Genomic DNA, 13,892 nt, shown 5'->3' with positions numbered 1-13,892 from the left:
TACAAAAATTCCTAATTCAATATAATAATAAAAACACGATCTCCCATGTAAAGAGTAAAAGTGAGGTAATTGCAAATATGAATAGCAATCAGTAAGTAAATAGTAAATGTAATTCGCAGCTGTAACATATTCTCCACATATATGTATTTATACAATATATGCTGTGTACACTGATATATCCAAGCAAATATTGCTGAAATTTTGCATAGATATTGAATGGGGGCATCTGCTCCTGCTGCTGCTGTGCAAACAGTGGCAAAACATCTGTCGCTGGGCGTGCTGAGGAGAGGCCTACATTTGGATCCACTATTGTAACTGCTTATTGTTTGCTGCATGCGCAGTTCCAATTTCCAGCAATTTCGGAAAATCCCCCCTCAGCATACAAATGGGAAAAGCCCCGCTGTTCCCTTCGGCCAGCTACAGCCGGCGAGTGTCACGTGAGTCGGCAACGGCCGTGCAAAAATTTTCAATTGAAAGCATTGATGAGTCTATATCTTTGCTTGATTCTTTTTTCTCTCTGTTCGTTTTTTTTATTTTGCGTGCATGGTTGTGGCAGCCGCACAGCCAGCGGGTGGTTTGACAATGGGCATAGCAGGAGCCCGAGACGGAGCCGGAGCAGGGGCGCAAGGACAACGGCAGAGGCCTTGTGCCTCGTGCCGCGGCTTTTGTTGACATTCGCGGGTATGTGTGTGTGAGTGTGAGTGTGTGTGTGTGTGTGTGGCCCACGTAAAAGCAATTAATTGGAAAAATGTGCAAATAGAGTTGTGCAGGTGGCGTCTGTTGACTTAACCTCCATTGCATAAAGCTCGACTTTTCCAGTGCCTGAGTAGCCCCAGTCTGCCAGAGACAGTCGTTAATCGCTGTTAATAGACCCGTACTTAAGCAGATGCATAGCACAGGAAGGATGCCCATTTCATTTTCAAGCTTATATATACATATAAGTAAGTATCTATCTTTGTTTGATCAAATATATATGTATATGATTAAAACGGCATCTTAAAATTTAAATATTCATCAAATTAAGTTGTTATTTATAATTTTGAATGGAACTGATGGCAAAGGTATTCATTTATTCAATTTATTTTTTTTTTGTTTATTCCAACTGTATTAATATTTAATTAGTCGTTTAATTTTCTTAAATCGATATATTTATTGAAACAACATCATCTATTCGATTTCTTATATTCGCTTTTATTTTAGCTCATTTAAGGGCATTCGCTAGTCGGTTGGCCCTCCGCAACTTTTGGCGGCAAGTGAAAATGCAGTTGGAATAACTTTTAGTCGCTGTCAATGGCTTTTGTCTCGTGACGCAACGAAACTTTTCTAATTAAGTGGCAACGCCGTGGAGGCAAACTGGACAGAGGGTGGCCACTTGCCTTGGCCTATGCGCCGGCATTACAATAAACCGTTATGGGGCGCTTTTAATGACCAGTTGGCGCTGCATTTCGTTAGTTAAGCAGAGGGCGGCGGGCAGCGCTCCGAGGAGTCGGCGTGTTAATGGTTATCGTTGTTGTTGTTGTTGCTGCTGTTGTAGCTGCGGTTGCCCGGCATTAGTTACAAAATGTCGTTAGCCAAATTATTTGCCATGTTGGCGCAAAATTTTTTATGGTTTTATCATGAGGGCGGGCGGGACAGAAACCCAAAGCGTAAAAGAGAGAGTGAGAGCGGGAGGGCGCGTGTGTGTGTGTGTGTGGGAGGGAGAGACTCAGAGTGCAGGACTAATTGCAGTTGAAATTTTGTTTTATGCGTGCGCGGCACATCAAGTTTTATATGTTGTGTCGCATTCACTTAATGGGGCATGGCTGCGGGTAGGCGTACAGAGCTCCGAGAGGAACGCTTAAGCGATATAATTAAGTAGAGCTGATTATGATAGTGCAGCAGTGCGATTCAAACACTGACCTTCCAAGTGCGGTAAATGCTGCAAAACTAAATTGTTAAAGTAGCTAGGAAGTTGCACAGGATAATTAAACTGAATTTACAGTAAAAGCCAAGCAGAGACCCAACAGATAGCTTAACAAAATAATTTGAATAGAATAAAAAACAAAGACTGTGATGCAAAATGATTAGTTGAATAAACTGGAAATGGTTTGGTGTTAAGCGAAATATTTTTGATTGTGCTGCATTGAAAGGCTTCATAAATTACTCCATTAATTCACATTCGAAGGCTCCTCCCCAGCTGCCCATCTGTAGAGTCCGGCCAACCGCCAGCTGTTGTAGAGAAAACCACAAGACTTTGCGAAACATTTGCTTCAATAGCAGAATACATATACAGTTCAATGTGAAGGGTGAAGGGATTCGGCTAGGGATGCGAGCTTCCTGCACTTTTACATACCCTATACTCTACCTTTTCCCTATATAAGGCAATTAATATCAGCTAATATTGAAACATAATTATTATACTCAATTCAATTCAATTTATGCTTTATTTCCAGATTGTTAGATGTTGCTCAAAGCTTTATTTTATTTTTATTTCTACAGAGTTTCATTGTTTCATCGGAATCGAAGTTAAATATTCGAATTTGTATTCAAGCAGTTACTAGTTTGCTTTCTGATTAGATTTGATAATTCTAGTTCGATATTCTACTTGGTATATTTTCCAAGCAGTACTTGGTATATTTTCTTATTTGATTTTAGAATACTTTTTATTTCACATACGTATATAATAAGTGACTCACCTTTGGCTATTTTTTGGGAATGCTCGCTGTTTCTCCAGTAGTCAGAGCTACTCCATGCTGCTCGCAATTTGTTGATTTTAGTATTTTTATTTTACCTCAACATCGGTTTCGATTAAAGTGCGGATGGTTGGGGTATATAATGCTGTTGTTGTGGTTGTTGTTGTTGTTGAGCTGGTGCTTCTGCAGCTGGAATTTATATTATTGCATACCAGGGCCAGAGACTGACTGAAATGGGACGGCAGAGCTGGGGCCAAAGGCTTGGCGGGGCAGAGCCGGTGCCAGAGAGACTTGTAATATTAAGGCAACACGCTATGTTTGCTTTTCTTCTCCGTGCTGCCCCCTATTTCCTTTTTCAGCTGGATTGATATTTGTGGCTGGCAATTGTTGCGCTCTAGACTAGAGTTTTCGTGTGGCTGTGCCGCGATTTTCAAATTTGTATTGCATACTTTTTGGCATTGTTAACTTTTATGCTACGACTGCGTCCGTGTACTGCTTGGCTGACTTATTTATGGGCTCTGCTCCAGCCGGCTCTCGACTGCGGTCCACCTGTCCAAGCTGCACTTCCACATTTATCCACAGCTGAGCCCCAATATTTAAATATATATTGATTTGCAACGTGACTTTTTCACCTGTGAGGCCTTCGGGTCTTGCCGTTTGTCAGTTTTAATTTATATCATCATCGCATTTACGTTGATGTCCTTTATGAATAAATGATTTACTAAAAACTGATGACATACATACATGATATACATATATGAATAGGTTTATATTGGATCATGGCGGTTCAGTTAACTTTGGAACTGGACATAAAGTAAGCTAGCAACCGCAAGAGTTTTTTTATAGGTTATATATAGATGATCTATACGCAGAACAATGAAAACAGATCATAATTCGACTCCGACTCTTATTTAAAATCACATTTGGTGGGATATTCTATGTCATTCTCCTTCTAATTTTTACTTTTATGTAGCAATTGTTTGGGTCAACAGAAGTGAAAAAATGACTGAAATATTATTATAAGAAATAAAAAAAAAATAATCCAATAATTGCTTGGCATAGATATGCTCGAAAGAACTTTTATAATTACTATATGTAAATTTCATATCTCAGCAGTTATTCGCAGCTATTTAGCCCAACACTTGTAAGTGTATATGCGACTGTATGCGTGCGTGTGTGTGTATGTGTGCGTTTTTCCTGGTTGACATGTGCAATGTGCACTGTTCATTCGGGAGACTGTTGAGCTCGTCGCTTCGATTTTTCAGCTTAAAAACTCATTCATCAATTAAATCGAGGCATTCATCAAAACAATTTCTCCCATGTCGATGTCAGCATGGCTCCCAATGTGGTGACGCACGACAGGATCACGGCGCTGGCCATGCGAGTCCTTCACATGCCCTCGTTTTGATTTTTTTGTTGTTGCTGTTGCTGTTGCTGGCACTGCTGTAGCACATGTTTTTATTCATATTTCGAGTTTGCTGTTGCTGCGGCCTGCTGCCTTTTCATTAATTGACGTGTGGATTATGAAGAAAGTGTGTGGGGACGCCTTTTGAATGCTGTTGGATTGCTTTACTTTCTGATAAATAAATCGATCTTTGGGGAAATATTTTTCTATGTAAATGTAAACCAATATTAATATAATGTTATGTGGATCGAATAGCTGTTTCTTCTACTACTAAAAGCTACATACATATGCAAGTTGTGCTATCTATACAACTATGTTCTTATATAAAGAAAAATGATTTACTTTTGTTTGGTTGTATAGTTTCTATTTTAGAGTTTTAAACTATTATTGCTGAATGCAAGCCCTTTAATATTTCAAAAACGTCTATAATGTAAACAAAGTTGAATCCATTAAGATTGTCCTTACAATGTTATATGCCGTTATAGAGAATATCTATCGGAAATACTAAAAATTCTTTTGCAAGTCAGAGAGTATACGCGCGTATCGATATCATACAAGAGAGTTGAGTATAGAGCAATATAAGAATTTCTCAAGTCCGCGCTACTCAGTCTAATATGGAGTGCTTGCAGGTCTCCAAAAGAGGAGAAGTTAGTCTACCCAATATTAAATAATAAATAGTCTTTTGTTCAATTCAATATTGATCAATTTTATTTTAGCACTTATAGTAGTATTTAAATTATTTTACAAATATTTTATAGACTATAGTTCTTATTTAAATTATTTTACCAATGTTATATACACTGTAGTTCCATCTCGTATATGTATTCTTGCAAGCTATTAGCACATCAAGTTGCGATCATTAGCAAACAGAGAGCTCTGCCCAGGACAATTAGGTAGACTTGAGTTTTGTTTTTACTTACAGCTTTTCAGATATTTTGTCAGGTTTGACCATGGTGAGAGTTTCGTTGATTTTTTGCGCACACATTTTCTCGCTGACAACTAAACACTCGGCTCTTAATTGCTTTTTCATGCCACAAAGCATATTTAATACTCGACCATTGACAGGTCGCCACTGACAGCAGCTGTCAGCTCTGTTTTGGTATGCACGGCAATTTGACGGCCCTCAACAGTGAAGGCTCTGCTTACCGCCCACATTGGCCACGCACACACACACACATCCGCGACACGTTCACGTTCACGTTCAGAGCCTGCAAATTGCTCATTTCAAGGCTAATTTGTCAGCATAAGGCACGAAGACGAAGAAGAAGAAGAAGATGGAGCAGACATGCGGCGGACATTGGCAATAAGTCGCATGGGAGGGAGTGAGCTGAGTCTGAGTTGAGCTGCGTTGGCGGCCGGCCCCAAGGCCCCCGAGGCGAAGCCAACAGATGCAAATGCCCGACGCGCTCTTCAGCATGCACTTAATTACGCCCGAATGTCAGCTAAATAAATTTATTTACATAATTTTAATTAAACACAAAAGAGCGAACGAGATCAAAAATACGAGACAGCGACAAGCCAAACTGTCAGAAGTCGAAATCAAAATCCAGCCAGAAGTCAGGCCGTCTGTCTGTCAGGGTCAAGGATGTGTCTGTCAAGGTGTCAGACGGCCAGGCACAGGTGCTGCTTGTACGAGGGGAGTTTGCTTACCTTCCCTTATCTCTGTATGTGTGTGTGTGTGTGTGCGTGTGTGCGTGTGTTTGCTGTGCATTTTGGTGTGCTTAACGAGATAATTAGATTGTTATTGTGGGCGAGTGGGGGTGGCTGGCGCCGAGCGTTTCTTTTATATGGCATTTTTTCTGTTTCTCTCTCCCTCTCTCTCTCTCTCTTTGGCACTGCTGCTGCTGTTGTTGTTGGTATTGCTCGGGGTGCTGTGCGGAGCGTCGCCCTCGCAGTGTGAGAGTGGCCCGTGATTTTCAATATGCCAGCCAGGTTAAACCTACAGCATAGACCATCTAAGGCCTGTGCATGCTGTTGTTGCCGTGGCTTGAAGTTGCGGCAAATTGGGGTGACAAACCTCATTAATTACAAATGACTTCATTCCCTTTGTACACAGATATCGAGCCAGTCTCCGAGGTGCGAGGACTCAGCGGCCGCGTGACAGTTTTTGTCAGCTTCGCAGCACGACCTGGCATGGGGCGCATGCATTAAAGCTCTTCATTCGATGAGGAGAAATGTTGCCAATCATTCAATTGTATTCAGAAAATTGGCTAAGCACTAAATTAGTGTTTGTTTATTACTTGTTTCAGTATGCAATTTGAAATTCTGATATTAGTCATGCATGAATATATTCTGAAATATTTATTTGCAGTTTATTATTGAGTTTGCATTACATGTATTTTATTTTGCACATTTCCTTTATATAAAAAATCAGTACAGAACAGCATAAGGGGCATATATATGTATGTATTTATGTATGTATTCTATATGTAAAGAAATTGAATATAATATATTTTTAAAGTGCTTAAAAGAATTTTTGTAATTTTATAAAATATTAAGTATAACATAAAAAAATATGTAATTGAAGAACTTCAATTAAAGCAGATTTTGATTAAAATCAAAACATATAAAAATATATAAAAATATATTTATTTTTACATATAAAAACAAAGAAAAATATTGAAAAAAGTAGCTTTAAATATTTTATAATTAATAATGTTTTTTTTTTTTATATTATATTATCCTTTTTATTTATTTATTTATTTATTTTTTTTCAAACAAATTTAAGTTAAGAAAATTATTTTAAAATAGACGTTTGCCCGATTCATTCATTTAGCTTGAGTGCAGCCGCATCTTTGGAGCGAGGCTGACAATTAAATGGCTTGGAGTGCAGCTGCCTCTTGGCTCCCTTTAGTTTGGGTTGCGTGCTGGCCTTTGGATCGTCGCTGGGGCTGCGCGTTTTGGCGACTGAGTCGAACTCCCCAGTTGCATATAAATTGCTCTTTGAGTGTCGCCGCCAAATACATTGCAAATGTGACAAATATGCATTTGGCAACGATAAATTTTATGACCGCAGTCACTGGCGGCAGCCACCAAAAATATTTCACAGCCCCCTCCCGAAGGCAGGAGCCACGCCCTCTCTGTGCCCCTATCTCCATCCCTTTGGGGAATGATCCTCTACTGTTGGCTGCTCACCATATTCATATAAATATAAATTAGCATATTTTGTGGCGTCAGAGCGTCGGCTGCAACTTGCAAACGCACACACACACACACACACACGCACACGCACAAATACAATCGTAATTAAATTGTCGCCAGCCAAAAGCTGCAATCCAAAGTGAAATAAACAAGCAACCGAATAAATATATGAATATGTACGTGTGCGTATTTGTGTGTGTATTTGTATGTATTTAAAAATGTCGTTCGTTAGATTTTATTGCCATTGTTTGTAATTTAATTTGCTGATTTATGCAGGCAACTCAATCACAATTAAAAATGCCAACTGCGCTGATTTGTTGGCCTTGTTGGCGTCACTTTGTTTATGCCAATTTATGAGGCTCGGCATGAAGCCTGATTATTGTCAATTAGCCGCAATTGTTTTTGCTCGTGTCAGCATCTGGCCCCGCCGCCCAGCCAAGGGTTAACATGCCCAAAACTAAATCATCGACAGAGAAAACAAAAAAAACAGCCCACAAATCATTGAGTGAGTCAAGTTTGAGCACATGTTACTGGTCCCAATCCACGCGCATGCGTCAGAAGGAGCGCACAACGCTGGTTGGAGGACTCTATACTGGAGAAGGGCTCAAGAGCGCCTTGCTGGCGTTTAGTTTGAGTGAAATCGTGAAGAGTAATTCGTAGCATTTCATTTAGATGACGTCACGCGCCTATAACTTATGCATTTCCAACATTTTTCACACTAAAACATTCAAGCTTGAAGAAAGAAAAACCAGAGCTAAGTGATTATATTTTCATAAGACCAATGAACGAGCTCTGAAGGACTCAAGCATACACATATGTATATAGACTTATATATATTTTTATTTATTTATATATTTTATTTCGCATTTCAATTCACATTCGGATTGAATGTCAAGGCTGAATTTCACATAAATGCATTGCAAATTGATTTTTCCTATATCTGATTTGTTTCAGTTAAGTCGCTTCAGGCAAGCTAAATAGATTATCTTTATAATTCTGCTAATCAAATTGGCGTCCCTGAAGCTATTTAATCTTGTCGCAACAATTACAAAGGTTCCGAATCCCTTACTTTGTTGCATGTAAAGTAGTTACGATGATGTCAAGTTAAAATAATTTGTATAGAGTTTTTATATGAGTTTTTCCCTCGTTTTTATGCTAAATTCTAACAAATCCATTTTCATTGTATAAAATATTATGCTTAAGTAGAAAAGGGTAATGGGTCGTGTATTCTTAGGATTAAAAAATGTAAAACACCACACTGAATACCGTAATTGATTAAAAATAGAGTGTCTCATATAAATAAATAAAAAAATGTAATGATAACCAGTAAATGTTAGTCAGCTCCACAAACCGATTAGACTGTCCCTAAGCCTAGATACCAATAGCAGCAATTTTGCTTCTTCGCTGCTTTCGTTAACATTTGATTGGCAAAGCAAGCTAGTTCCCATAGTTTATGCCATTAAGAAAGAGTTCATGCACCGTGAGCATAAACATACTTGGCTAATTATATTAAACATATAATCAATATAAAGTTTTTATGGACCAAATATATATTTTGCGGGGCTCGCAACAAAATCGTTAAGACGCCGCAGGCAATAAAATAAAATGGAAAATGCAATTAAAATGTTTGCAGACGATGTTGGCGACGCATTGAGACACTTGCAATGCGCCAAATGTTTCCCGTAATTGCTGCTGGCTCATTAAAGTCCAAGTTCTGGCTGCCTGCACTCAGTCCAGCTCCACTCCATTCTTGTTCGCTGGGAGCGCAGCTGGCGTGCGAAAAGTGCCAAGCGGCGGGCTTAACAATGCGTTACATTCGCTTTGGCATTGGCATTCGCTTCTGACCAGAAAGAGGAAGATGAAGAGAGAGAGAGAGAGAGAGAGGAAGTCCTAGAGCATTGGACGCCCCATGGAAAACATTAAAAATCCATTGCACAAAGCTAGATGAATAGGCTACAGCAGCAGCTAAAGGGGATAGCAGACAATTGCCGCTTTAGCGTTACGCATACGCCGCGTATTTCATTCCATTTAATTTCTCTCCTTTTGACCGGCCAGTGAGTGGCTTGCTTAATTAATAAATTGATTGGATTGTTTTCACAGCACGCAGCATCACGCGTATTCCCTCCGCTTGTTTTTATTATGTGCTCCAGCTCTTTTCTAGTTAAAATTTAAAGTCAGGGTATAACGGCTTTGTGAAAACGTAAGCTACGGATAGAAGGAGGGGAACATACAGAAGCCGTACTCTAGAAGTGATTATTATTTGAAAACTCAAGATTATATTCCTGAAGCCGAAGTATAACAATAATTGGAATACTACCTTACTTTTGCTTTGCACAGTTTTATCCACCAATCATCGAGCAATAGAAATCTTGTAATTGTTGAAATACTAACCAAATTTAAGTTTTAACTTGAAGTGAAATTGTCTTAAATGCTCATATTGTTGACCGAAAAAATGAAAGTGGAAGAATCTGTGAGCTCTCCATATCTGAATTCTGAATGAGTCGAATTGTGGCAGGGTTCAGGGCATATACTAGTCGGTCCACCCCAACTGAAGCGCATTTGCTATGTTTCCTTTGGAAATTCACGTTTCTGTTATTTTATGTTCTATTGCATACTGCGTAGTCATATATCTGTTTGTGTGTTAATGGATTTCATGTCATTCTTTTAATCGAATTTCCTTGTATAAGATTTACGTAAGAAGTGCATTGAACTGGAGCTCTTTTCTATATAGCCATAAGCCATAACTAACCATGGACATTTCTTTCTTTCTTCTTATACCCTAAACCCATTGAAAATGGAAAATCAGGGCATAATGGTTTTGTGAGAAAGTATGTAAGGGGCAGAAGGAATCATCGCAGACCCCATAAAGTATATATATTCTTGATCAGTACGACGAGCTGAGTCGATATAGCCCTGCCCGTCTGTCCGTCCGTCCGTCTTCATATTTTTTAAATAAAATGGAGCTATATAGCTATTTTTTTATTGCATTTTAGAAAGGTTCAGTAAGGTTCCTGCGTGGAATTTCCAGGTATGCTATTATAATACAAAGAAGTGTAAGAAATTTCATTGTGAAAGAATGGAATTGTTGAATAAAGTGAATTGCTGACCAGTTTTTATACCAAACTTAGGAGACTGTAAGTGATTGAATTGGTAATGGTATTTAAAAAAAATTATATATGTGTATATATCTTAAAAAAGACGCCATACAAACCCAAAAACGCCACTAGCCCCAGATTATATAAGATTATAGACATTTCAAATCATTGCGCAACCATTTCGAGATTCACTTAAAAATATCACCTGTTATTGCTGCGCTGCTTTGACACCTGACATACATGAAAAAGGCTGCTTGGACTATATCAAAATGAGTAAAATAATAAAAATATAATTTCCCTTGACTGAGATTATATATAAAACACAAATTTCGATGTATTGTACAAGCTTTGCGATATTATAATAAATCATGTGCATTACTGTATTGGCCAACAGAACCGTGACCGTTAGCTACATCATATTAAGCCAGTGCAAATATTATTCAAGTACTTTCGTACCATCCATACCAAAGCAGACTTGCTATGATTTCTCTTCTGTTCCGTTTCTGTTATGTGGCACGAGTTAATGTTGTTCATGTCATTCATTTAACAGCTTTTTCTTGTACTAAGCTCATGTAACTCGTGCATTGATCTGAAGCTAGCTGATGCTGGCTTTCTTTATTAAAGTATTAAGTGTAAGTGCATTTGGCATTAGATTTGGCGTTTTTCATTGTTTACTAAATATGACACATAGATGTAGGCAGCGCTCCTTTGCGTTGGGATGCCAGCAAAAGTTTCTTTTACTTAATTTGCATGCATTCTGGCCACACGGGCCTTGACATGTGCCCACATTTGTCTGTTTGTCAGCATGTTGTTAGCTGCTATTAAGTTAGCCACAAGTTGCTACGCGACAGCCACACACATGCACATACGGTCACAGCAATGCACATAGATGCGGCATGCCCTGTTATTATGACCAGCAATTCAACAGTTATTCTTTGGCTTGGCTTGGTTGAGCTCCTGTTTTTACGAGCGCCACTTGAACCCGTTTATTTTGCATGTGTGCCCGTTTTCTATACTTTTTTGTTATTTTATTCCAAGTGGTTTGGGAGCCAAACACATTTCACATGTCTCTCATCGTCCTGCGCACTTATTTCCACATCCTGTTTTGCGGCCAAAACTTTAGCGCCGGGAAAAAGGATTGTCTTTCCCCATGTCTTCCGCAGTCTTCCTCTATGCACAACTCCTATTTCCATGTCCCCAGCTTGGCGTGTTTTTACTACAATTTTCATTTGTTGGCCACGGCCTCGTAAATCATGCGCTGACATCGCTAGAGAAATTGTAGCTGCAGTTCATAATAAAAGATAAGAAAAAATATTTCCAAATGCTGAAATTTTAAGGGAGCGTGGTTACTGCATTCGAATTAATAAACCTTGTTGAACAGTGCCTACCACATGAGAAATAGTGAGCAACTCTCTAGTTAAATGATTATGCTTTCTAATAGACCACAGAGCCAAATAGATCGAAATATAAACAAGTCCACACATAGCAGAGTGAGAACGAGAAGAGAATAATTCAAATGCAGAAATGAATTGAATCAGAGCTGTGAATTGCTGATCAGTTTTCTACTTAACAGGAGATGGTCATGATATAATAAAATAAAAAAAAGATAAATATCTTTTAAATAAGACACCACACAAGGTGTAAAATTCCACATTCCCCTTGTTGTATATGTATGTTATATTTTCCACATGTTATATAGGAAAAAACATTAATTTTACATATTTTACATCCATTTTGAATGCAATCAGACAGACTTAAGAATATGAACTATAAGAGCTGGTGTTGGTCTGATATTCTATATACTTGAAGAAGACTGAATCTCAAACATGAAGCTCCCACAAATTCTTTTGGTCGTTTTTGTATTCACTCCTGTGCGAGATGAGGTGTTGCCAGGTACGGAGGACCGACAGACGCCTCGATAATTTATTGGATATTATAGTGAAATTAATTGAATCTGTTGTGAATTTCTTAAGCTGACTGTCTGTTGTTTCAGTTAGGGTAAACTGCGAAAGGTAAATATCGAAAAATGTATAAGATTGTATATAAGCGCACTCTCAATATAATACTCGTATAAACTGTCAAAGGGAGCTCTGATAATTTTCGAAAAAAAAAGTTTATATTCTTGATCAGAAAATCAAAACTTTTCAAATTTGTGATCTCTCCATTGCTGAGTTTTAGACTAAGTCAGGGTATATCCTAGTCGGTTTGACGTTCGATTTGTCGTTTTTATACCCTAACCCCTTTTTTCAATGAGAAATCAAGGTATGATGGTTTTGTTCAATGTATGTATGAGGCAGAAGGAGGCGTGCCGACCCCAAAAAGTATATATATATTCTTGACCAGAGCGACGAACTGAGTTGTTCGTCCGTCTGTTCATATGTTTGATCGCGTCTCAGAAGATATAAAAGCTAGAGTAGCCTTTACATAAGTTTTGTTGCTGTTTTTTCCATTATTAAATAAAAACGTTTTGTATTATGTTCTCTTTTTCTTTATTGCATTTTAGTTATTCTTTGGGAGGCCTCAAGACGCCTATTAAGACACAAAGAAGTAGATAAAGTTTCATGGTGCAAGAATGGAACTGTTGAATAGTGGGAATCGCTGACCATCTTTTATACTCCTCTTGGAAGACTGTAACTGATTTGATTTGTAAGGGTATTTAAAAAAAAGAAGCTATTCGAACACTAAAACTCCACCTGCCTGAGATTATATAAGCAGATAATTAAAGCAAAACATTTATTTCTATTCATTATATAACCATTTCCAAAGCAGTCAGACACACTTAAGATTGTCAGCTATATAAGCTCACTCTAAATGTATATTCCACATAGTTGAAGAAGACGAAATCTCCAACATGAAGTTCGCATTGATTCTTGTGGCCGCTTTAGCAATCGCCAATCCACCACTTAAACCGTGGAAGGTACCTGGCAGCGGTTAGGACAGCATGTATTCATTCCAAAAAGTTACCGATAATAAATGGTTTTGAGTTTTATATTGTTGTGAACTGCATCTCTCTTTTGATTTCACTGAAAGCCCTGACGCTCTTATCATAGGTCAAGTACAGAGCTGTCATTGGTCGACAGCATCTTCGCTGTTGGCTACATAAGTTAGGATGAATTGATGTGTATCTCTTTAAAAGAGAACTATTATAACAGATTACATCAATTGTAGTCGGCTGATTAATTGCAAGTCTTTTAGGTTTCTTAAGGAAGAAGATGGTAAAACTTATTCTTGGCATTAGTCAAGTTATAGTGATTTGCTTTGCCTTAACTTAAGCAACGCTTATTTTTAATATCCATTTTATTATATGATCCGAACTGGAGATTACTAAACTGCGAGTAGCACGCCCATTGTGAATTTGAGTGCATTTATCGCACATGGAAGAGGGAACACTATGCGATTCAGCTTAACTTTAATTATGCAAAAGCCAAAAACAAATGCGACTTGGTCTGCATGTTCGTCTAAGCTGTAGTCGAAGGTTGAGATGGTGTCGGCGTTGCAGTGTCTGCAGCATGTTGGCGAGAGCTCCGCACTAATTAATCCCTTTACGACTGAAACCTATCAAAACACGAGCTTAACTTT

General features: G+C 38.4%; 1 long non-coding RNA gene across 1 annotated transcript in view; it reads left to right on the top strand.

The window, feature by feature from the left end:
- Positions 1-13,302, top strand: part of LOC149091156 (uncharacterized) — a 29,909-nt gene extending 16,607 nt beyond the window's left edge. Inside the window, exon 2 of the long non-coding RNA XR_016196996.1 lies at positions 13,106-13,302. This is a non-coding gene — a long non-coding RNA (uncharacterized LOC149091156). The remainder of the gene's footprint in view (positions 1-13,105) is intronic.
- Positions 13,303-13,892: the final 590 nt, after the last annotated feature.

The sequence above is a fragment of the Drosophila navojoa genome, chromosome 5 (genome assembly GCF_054131105.1).
Source record: "Drosophila navojoa isolate 15081-1374.11 chromosome 5, UAZ_NAV_1.0, whole genome shotgun sequence".
In the NCBI taxonomy this organism is placed as follows: Eukaryota; Metazoa; Arthropoda; class Insecta; order Diptera; family Drosophilidae; genus Drosophila; species Drosophila navojoa.
This window is presented reverse-complemented; position numbering and strand designations above follow the sequence as displayed.